The sequence below is a fragment of the Benincasa hispida genome, chromosome 1 (genome assembly GCF_009727055.1).
Source record: "Benincasa hispida cultivar B227 chromosome 1, ASM972705v1, whole genome shotgun sequence".
Lineage (NCBI taxonomy): Eukaryota > Viridiplantae > Streptophyta > Magnoliopsida > Cucurbitales > Cucurbitaceae > Benincasa > Benincasa hispida.
Genome location: NC_052349.1, coordinates 31,711,768 through 31,721,904, shown reverse-complemented (window position 1 = coordinate 31,721,904; position 10,137 = coordinate 31,711,768).

Sequence of the window (10,137 nt, the reverse complement as noted above, 5' to 3'; positions counted from 1 at the left end):
TCAGGCGGATCCACTTACACTCGATAGGTCTTACCCCATCAGGCGAATCAACAAGCTCCCAGACATTATTGAAGTACATAGATTCCATTTCTTGGTTAATGACTTTAGCCCATTCATCTTTGTCAAAATCCTTCATTGCTTTCTTGAAAGACAATGGATCCTCGACCTCATCATTCAAAATGACGTTTTGGGCTTCAATCAAACCCATGTAGTGATCCAGTGGGTTCACAACCCTCCCACTACGTCGAGGCAGTCTCAACTCTTGAGCTGGTTGACTAGATGTACTGACCTCAACAACTTTTGTTGATCTGTCAGCCTATTCAACAACTCTTGTTGAACCCTCAACAGTCTCACTAGAAATTGCTTACAAAACGAGTTTACTCCATGGTTTATGACCCCAGATGTGATCTTCTTCCAAGAAGATAGCATGGATCCTATCCCCTATATCGAACACTAAATCCTATCTATTGATCGAAAGATCTTCGTCAAATACCGGACTTTGCCTTTTTTTTAGGAATTCCTCATATCCAAAGCAGCTTACCACAAGCACCCCACCTCATACGACTAGTTGGGGGGGCTGTTCGCCTTTTGAATCAAACAAAGTCAAAAATCAGTAGTAGGGGCTGAATAGCGACTTTCATTCTAAAGGAAAGCAAAGAATCCACCTTTAGTCAATAGGAGCCCTACTTCCCTCTTTGCGACCTCATCACTGAAATGAAAGCGCTTTGTAGAAACAAACCCTTTGTTCTCACTTGGATCATAGAAGTATCCACCTCTTGTTTCCTTGGAGTAACCTACAAAGAGGCAAACCTTCAGACGCGGTTCCTACTTCTTTGGTTTAGTCACTAGCACATGTGTTGAGCAGCCCCAAATCCTAAAGTGGCGTAAACTATCTTTACGACCTCTCCACAACTCAAAAGGTGTTTCAGAAACACTTTTCGAGGGAATGTTGTTCAGGATATAACATGTAATCTCCATTGCAAAACCTCAAAACGGGTCTGGAAGATAAGCATAACTCATTATAGACCGAATCATGTCTAACAAGGTTCTGTTTCTCCTTTCTGATACACCATTCTGCTGAGGTGTACCAGGGGCCGAGAGTTGGGATGCAATGCCATGTTCTATCATATAGTTTTAGAATTAGAGGTCCATATACTCTCCATCACGATCAGATCGTAGTGTTTTTATCTTCTTACCTGATGTTCTTTTTAGAATGCCAATGTAAAAATGATATGCGATGTCTTAATCACGCTGATAGATGATATATACGATGTTACAGAGTTTACTGTAAAATAGCAATTGATGCGTTCAGATAGTGTTATACGTGTCATAAGTTTTCTCGCGATGAAGCCAAGTATAATTCCACCGCGAGTTTCTCAAAATGATCTGAAGTCAAATGTGGGGATTTGTGATGTTTGTGCGATAATGAAGTGATATGTGTGACTGTAAACAAATTATGATTGTGAAGTGCTAGAGAGTAAAATGCGATGGTAAATGAACAAACAGGTAACAAATAAAGCTGAAATTGTGCAAGGTGTGCATGAGTGAATGTGATGGCAAGTCTTATGGATAGAAACACAGAGTGAAATGGGTTAGGCAAAAAGATTATCGCAAGTTTTTCAATCCAGTTAAGGATGCAACTAAGGTTTCGTATTCCCTTGGCTTACACTTCTCAGTGATCGCCTGCATCACCATATTTCCACGATGATCAGGGACGAACATTTCCAAACGCAAGGTTGTTTCCATCTCTAGAAATACTTCTTGCTTTAGTTAATGTATTCTATCACCCTTCTTTCGAGAGGTGGATTAACATCTTCACTTTTGCTCTCGCAGGTGAAGATGCCATTGAGCATACATTAAATAAACTTAGCTGAAATCTTCAACATGGATTGACTCACTCACTCAATCATTTCCCCACACCCTAGAAGTTTAGTGACTCATGGTGTAAGAAATGAAGGATGAATGGATAATGGTGAACAAAGAGATGAAGATGAACATGGTAGTGATATTAATTGGTAAAGGTAAATCGTTTGTTACAGAGATATGAATGATAGATAGAAAATGAACAACAAACGATGAACAGAAAGGAAGAACAGTCGAGAGCTGCGTGTCAATGTCTTGGCACGGATCCCGATCAGAGTTGCTTGCTTGCTGGTGCGTTGGATGAGTAGAGGAATGAGGTAGAGAACTTCCTTCTCAGGAGAGTTCTTGGGAGAAGAGTGTTCCTTGCACATAACTTTTTTTTTGCTATTTTTCCTCTTCTTTTTCGTCTTTTTTTTTTCTAGTCCTTGTGTTGAGTGTTGCTATTTATAGATTTTAGCACCTCTTGCTTCAATGGTCCGACTCTGAAAAGTTAGTTTTTCTTGTCGCGATTGGTGGGAATGTCCCTCTGCTCCACGTTCCATTTGTCAGGCCGTACATCAGAAAAAGGTGTACGATTTCAGAAATCCCCGAGAATGCGTTGATATTTTTGTCCATGAGCAATCGCCACATGTAGTGATACCTACTACCTGCAAAACAAAGGTTTGGACATTCTTTTTTGCTCTCGCAATGCGGTCAGCAGGTATGTTTGTGATACTTTTATAATCTTCACGTTTCTAAGCCAATTTTACTACGTTCGGCACAACTTTTCCTTCCTATTGCCGCATATTCTAGGTAAGTTAATATAAATAACTTGTATTTCTACAAGTTATCACACTCTCAAATTTAGAAGTATGCTTATACTCAAGCATATCCTATACTAAGGCAATTCAGCTTAAATACTAAGTCATTGTTTTGCACCGATCAGCTACTCAAAATGCTATTCCTCTACATAATTTCTTAAAATCACTTGTTCTTTCTATCCTTTGAACATTTCTTTAGAATGTTCTACTTTTATCTTACTTTAGACGAATTTCTTGTTCAAAGTTCCCTTCTTGTTTCGAAAAGACGTTTTCTCTTTCTTGTAAAAATGGAATGCACCTTTTATGTCATAGCCTGGTTTGCGTCATATATTAGAGATCGTTGATCATGGTTACATTCTTCATTTTGGCTTGCTCCCACGGGTGTCATGTGAACATCCAACTTCGGTTGTGTACCAAGCTCAACTTCAACTCTTGTCCCTTGGCCAAGTTTTTACTTTAGCTGGACAGTGGAGTTGTCTTTTCCTTTTTATTCTTTTTGGTTGCTTCGATCCTGACAACCTACCTTCATTTTGGCTTATCTGCACGGGTGTCATGCGAAGTATCCAACTACGAACAGGTTCCTTTCACGACTTAACTCTTATCAGGTTGGTTTTTTCCCTTGCGCTCATAGTGGAGTTTTATTTGGGTTCCCCCCTCCCCCCTTTTGTTACTTAAAGATGATCGCATCTGCTCAGACCCTTCCCACCCCCAAATTTAGAGGCTTACAAGGTCCTCATAGCAGTTTGGAAATAAGAGACAAAACACTTGGTCAAAATTTTGAAAAGAAGGTTTGAGCATAGGCTTGTACTAGAGAAGGTAAAGTTGAAACTATTGCGAAGAATTGTTTGAGTGTTAGGCAGAACATGCGATATGTAAAGAAATTACGTATAATACTCATCATAGTAGCGTAAATAAACAACGCAAAAGAAGAAAAAGAAAATATAGCATTGAATTGACAAAGGATGAGATAAACAAAGAGACCAAGCACAAGGGATAAGGAAATACAGAAGATAGTAATAACTGCAAACACAAAAATTTCAAAAGATAAGGAAGAAAATACAAAGGTAGGGAAGGTAATACACCCCCAAATTTAGACTTAAGTTGAGGGACCATTGTGGGGTGGAGGTTGCGGAGCTCCGGGCGGCGCCTTTTGAAAGTAAAGTGGCTGTCGCAGATGGGGAGGAACCACGGGGCCATGTAAATATGCGGTTAAGAAGTTGGAGTAAGGGTGAAGATGTTGCATTGTATGTTAATCATCGCCTGACACAACTCTATGTTGCTTTCACATAGCTCCGTGAGGGTTTGGCAGAAGGAGAAGAGTTCTTGGATTAAGAATCCCCACATGTCATCAAGGGCAGCAACAATGGATGCGATGGGAGGAGGTGCCATCGATGTCTCACCTGCATCGATTTGGGGCTGAGTGGAAGGGCTAGCACCCAAACCGTGTGGGTCATCAATGTGTGGCGAAGCCCTAAGAGATTGGTGGGCTGGTGAGGGATGGCTATTGGATGTTGCTGGTGATGGGGGGCCAGAGTTAGGGACAAGAAGAAGGTTGGTAAGATGATCGGGAAGAGGGGAAAGGGGATCAATAGTGGGGCTTGGTGGTCGAATGACTAAAGATGACGGCTCTTCGAAAGGTTCATTAGGTGGTTGATGCGATGCACTGCCTTGGATAACTTCGTTGCCTTTGTTATTACATTGCTGTCATCTGGGTCTTGGCGGTTGCGGTGCATTAAGATCGATGAGGGGACACTTTGGTGGAGGCTTAGAGCAATAAGGTGAATCCTTGAGAAGAACTCTCAGGATTTTAGTGCTAATGAAACCATGGACTTCTGGCATAGGCTTGTCCTCGATGCCAGTGCCTACAGATAGGCAGAGGCTGAAGATAGTCCATGGAAAGAAGTATTAACCCCTAATGTAGCCTACATAGCTTCTAATTTGCCTCGCAATTAATCTGCCTACATCGATCGGGATGCCACGCGCAATGCAATATGCGACCATAACTCGATCCCTTGAAATTGTTTTGTCATGAGTGGTTGGGATGAGCCTCTTTTTCACAAAGTAGACCCATAGATGCACTTCTGGCAGCAGACGGTTAGATGCAAGGGTCCTAATGCTAGTTAGGGACACCATCTAAGTGGTTCCTGGTTGTGCCAATATTCTCAATGCGTTCTTCATATGTTCCTCAGTAGGATCGTCAATCAGCTTGTTGTCGGGTGCTTCCGGGAATTCTTTTAACTTATAAAGCTGATTGATGTCCTTGATGCTAAATGGCACTACCCTTTCGTCGATGATCACCACATTCTCGATGTCATGGAGCCTGCCTTGATAAAAGGCCCGCACTACCTTTGGGATTACTATGGATGGGCATTGATAGAAAGTGTCCCATCCAAGCTCAACCATGATGCTGACGATGAAATCTAGTAGTGGGGCCAGTGCAGGGAAGAAGCCCATCTCCATCAGTAAGTCATCATTTTCTTTTCTGGCTTTTGGGCACCATCTAGCCAGCGAAGACTTGCTGCCTTCCACCTTTTCCTTTCCTTTTTCTTGAGCGGTCACAAGGCGGGTCCTTTGTCGTTTGACGCGTGCCCTTTCCTTATCCTACTCTTCTTTTTCCCTTTCCCATTCTTCTTTTTCTTTTCTTTTCAACTTAATGTTGTACTGCACTTTGTCTATTCTGCGCAACTCCTTCTCAACCTTCTGCTTCCTTTCGACTTCTTCTTCTTTTTGCAATTCTTTTTCAAGCTACTTGGCGGTGAGCGTAATGCGCTGCTCGTCTTCGAGCTTTTTCTTCTCTTCCTCCTCCACCATTGCTTTGACACGGTGAACCTCCTCATCGTGAAGCCTTCTAGCCAAATCGGCTGAGGCGATGATTTGGCATGCCTGTGCCATCTTCTCCTTCAATTCTTTCTTCCTTTATTCTTTTTCCTTCTCTATGCATTCTACTACTTCTGATCCATTGTGGACCCTTGTGGTGCATTCCTCTGCTTCCTTACTTCGGCCTGCAGGTGGCGACGCCGTATAAGCAGGACGATTTCAAGATCTTCCTTTTCATCCAAACCTCGGAGTTGAGCCCCCGACGCAACTAATCGTTGATGTGGTAATGAGGATTGTTGATGTGATGTTGGTTCTGGTTACGCTGACATCCCCTTTTCCACCCTTGCGGTGGTGGAGTCTCCTTCGATTACAGGGCTCTCAGCCCTTTGCCTTCATTCTTCTTCCTTTCTCAGACGCCTCTCTTCATGCATGCGTTGCCTCCTTTCGACTCTCCGCTTTTCTTTTTTTTTCTTTTTCTCTCTGAGTCTCTTCATCATCTTCTGCCCGTTGTTCTTCTTGTCAGTGGTCTTTCGTTACTTCCTTCTCCATCTCTTTTGCGAGCTGCTCTACCCAAGATCACAAGGGCCATCTGATGATGGGCAGAAATGCACGTCCTTATAGGCCTTTTATTTAGAATTATGAGAAATATTAAGTAGAATATGCGGAGATTATATTAAGAATTCATGAGAAAACGAGCTTGTGTCGAGCAGTTAAGAATCTCGGCTAACCCACTATTATGCATTAATATGCGTTCAATTGTTTATTTTTGTAGCAAACGCAGAAATCGATCGCATGCACGGAAGCCAGGTTATTGTGAAGATGACCGCATGCGGGGAATCTTTCGATCGCATGAGGCAAAAGCATACGTTCGACGTATGGATGTTGCGATCGTTAACCACATGCGTTCATCGCATAGAAGTTGCGGCTACAAAATAATAACCATAATAGAGGGATGAGCGCAAAAGTGGTGGAATGCATTGATACTCTGAAAACCAAGCATGAACGCGTACCCCAAGAGTATAAAAAAGGTGATGTTGACATTTCACCTACCATGCCGATGGATGCAGAATTTCAGAGAAGGACCATCACGCCGCAAATGTCAGATTCAGAGCAGGTCTTAATGCTCGGCAATCAAGCTCTATAAATAGAAGCCGTTGAGCAGAACTTTAAATCATCAAAGTTTTTCCTACCTTCAGTTGGATCCTTGTGATCCAGACCAAAGCATGAGAAGATAGTCTTGAGAGTTCTTCATCCTCGTAATCATTCCGAGTGATGACCGAAGCCTTTGCCGAAGTTAGAGCTCGAGAGAGTCTACTCCACCACCCATCCATGGCACCACCGGCAGCTTTGACACACATCTAATGGAAGCAAGACATTGCTTCCATCTGACCCTCCATTTCTTTTCTATCTTTATATTGTATTAGATTTTGGCTTAAGAAATCAATACATTTTGTGATGAATGCATTTCTATATTTTTCTTCGATTCCATCTCCATCTTCATTTACTTAGCATCTTTTACTTTCATTGCATCACTAAGTAAGATTGCTAGAGTATCGCATACTTAATCATACGACATAGGAACATGAAGCATGTAACAAACCACTGGGAGGTGTGCGTTGCGCGAGTGTTGTAAGAAAACCTTATTTTCTTAGTGTGAAGTTGTAGCAATGCTTGTCTATAAGTGGACACAATGCTTGTCTATGAGTAAAATTAGCAACAACTAACTGCCTGGGAGGGTAAGTAGTTGATCGCATTAAGCAATGTAAGCAAGTGTTCACTAGAGATAGTAACAATCTTACGTTAATCAAGTTTATGTGATTACCTTGTCTTATGTATGCATCCGTTACTCCTTTAGATCTGCTCGAGAGAGAGTCTAAAGAAAGAACCTAAGACTTGAGAGAGCTAGGTTAGAATCTAGGCTTGAGAAAGTTGGATTAGAATCACATAAGCAAAAATAGAGACTTAGGAATAAGCTCCGTTTGCCATTACACATTGCATGCATCTTTGTCAAGTGTGTGTATAGCATGATCGCATAGCTTGCATTAGCTGGGGTTGCCCTTGCGGTTAAGCTGTTGCAGTGAAGACATCCTTGCTATTTCATCTAGTTTTTCATGCATTTTACTACGCGCTAATAGTTGTCGTGTCTCTACCTCTCAGTCATACTTCCACCGCTTAATCTGTTAGTTAGGAGTAGGAGTAGTGCATAGTCTTTCAACCTCAAATTCTTTTATTCTTTGCTGCAAACACATTACCGCATAACATTTAGCTACAAGTCCCTGAGTTCGACCTCAGATCACTCGAGAAACTTGCAATCTCGTTATATTTGACGAGAGCACAAGAAAACTTGTGACAGGAACGCATTGTCATTGCATATAAGATTAACGCATACTTTCCCTTCCAACGCATGACCACCGACGCATGAGAAAACACATAACCTAAGAAATGCATCGCATAATGCGTTACCATATTTTCATCATCACCATCCCTTTCGACGCTGCGACCAACTTCTCCTCCAACGATAGGGGCTGGTTCACTACTTCAGCTTTAGGTAACCACCCATCCTTCTCCAAATTGCTTAGAATGCTCCCAAAGACCTCCTTATCATCTTTCTTTATTGTTCACTCTCAGTTGGAGGCAATGGGAATGAAACCTCAGGACTGGTGGCAGGGGCGCTCTTCATGCTCGGCCCCTCTCGCCGAATAGATGGTGATGTAGATATCAATGACTTATGCTTGGGCTTTCCGGTGACTCTGGGAACACATTTCGGCTGGGTTGTGAAGCGGAAATTGACAGCTAGGATGGCTGCTTCCCAGGCTGAGACTGAGGTTTTAGAGGGGGGCGAAGGTTGGGAAGAAGAGTGAGATGATTGTTTGACTATTGACTCCGGTAAAGGGAAAGAACAATGGAGCTTTTGAGTAGGGAAGAACAAAGTAGGGTTTTGAGTATGCAAGGCTATGAGAGTTGAGTGGATTCGAGTGAAAATGCAGAAAAAGGTGACTCGGTGAGGCTGAGGGTTTATATAGGTTGGGCCTTGGGAGGCCTAACGAATGCAGGAAATGCACTCGACAGGCCTTGGGAATCCCAAAAGCCTGCTGCACCCCTTACCATTAAGACCTAAAAGATAAAGGAAAATGTCCTTTCGTCTTCTGTGCATTAATGGCCCTCGGGAGCTTAAACGCACATACGTTTAACCTTCTTCCCAATTTTAATTTTCTTTTTAAATAAAATATAATATGTGCATAATGTATACCCAACATTGCAATGTATACCCAACATCATAACACTTATCTCAAAACCAAAACGATAAGTCATCGCGATGCTCATACCAATCATTCATTCAATCAATATAATTAATGCAAATATAAACTAAAATGGAAACTAGTCTATCAAAGCAGTAAAGATAATTTGATGGACTCTTATTAGAAAAGATTTTCAATGTTACCGCAAAGCGCATCCTTGTAGGCGATCAGGCTTGCCTATCTAAGTCGATGGTCTCTTTGCTTCGTTCCACAAAACCCCAATAGTAAGGTTTAATTCTATGACCATTGACTTTGAATACGTTGCTTCCATCCTCGTTTGTCAACTCCACTATGTCATGGGGAAAGATAGTCTTGATTCAGAACGACCAGACCAGCGAGACTTCAGCTTACTTAGAAACAATCGCAAACGTGCGTTAAATAAAAGTACCTGTTGTCCCATGAAGAATGTCTTCTTGCTTATGCCCTCGTCATGCCATTTCTTTGTTTGTTAGTTATAGAGTTTCACATTTTCATAGAAGTTCATGCGCCATTCGACCAGCTCATTCAACTGAAGCTTCTGGACTTCTCCAGCATTAGTCAACTCAAAATTCAGATTTTTGATTGCCCATATTGCCTTGTGTTCCAGCTCGAGAGGCAGATGGCAAGCTTTTCCAAATACCAGGGCATAGGGGGACATGTCGATTGGAGTCTTAAAGGCAGTCCGGTATTTCTATAGCGCTTCATCAAGCTTTGGTGACCAATCTTTCTTGGAGGTACTGACTACCTTTTCTAAGATGGTCTTGATTTCTCAGTTGGAGATTTCTGCTTGCCCATTAGTTTGTGGGTGGTAAGCAGTTGCGACTCTATGGTTGACATTGAATTTAATTAATAGGTTGGTGATGATGTGGTTGATGAAATGTATGCCTTCATCGTTGATTATTGCACAGGGCGTTCCATATCTTGTGAAGATCTTTTTCTTGAGAAATTTTTCCACCGTGGCCGCATCGTTTCTAAAGCATACGATGGTCTCAACCCATTGTGAAATGTAATCAACCGCAACCAGAATATAGTGATGGCCCTCTGAAGGCAGAAACGGGCCCATGAAGTTGATTCCCCATTTGTCAAAAAGCTCAATCTCTAAGATGAAAGTTAAAGGCATTTCGTCTCGTCTGGACATGTTCCTGATATGCTGACACTTGTCGCATTGCACAACATGGGCATGGGCATCTTTAAACAGTGTTTGCCAAAAGTAGCCACTCTATAGAACTTTTGCGGCAGTTCGCTGCCCCCCAAAATACTCTCCATATAGGGACTCATGAAAAAGCTCTAAGATGTGCTTGGTCTCGTGTGTAGGAGCACATCGATGCAAAATGTGGCCAGGTCTGAGTCGATATAGGAATGGGTCATCCAGAAATAAA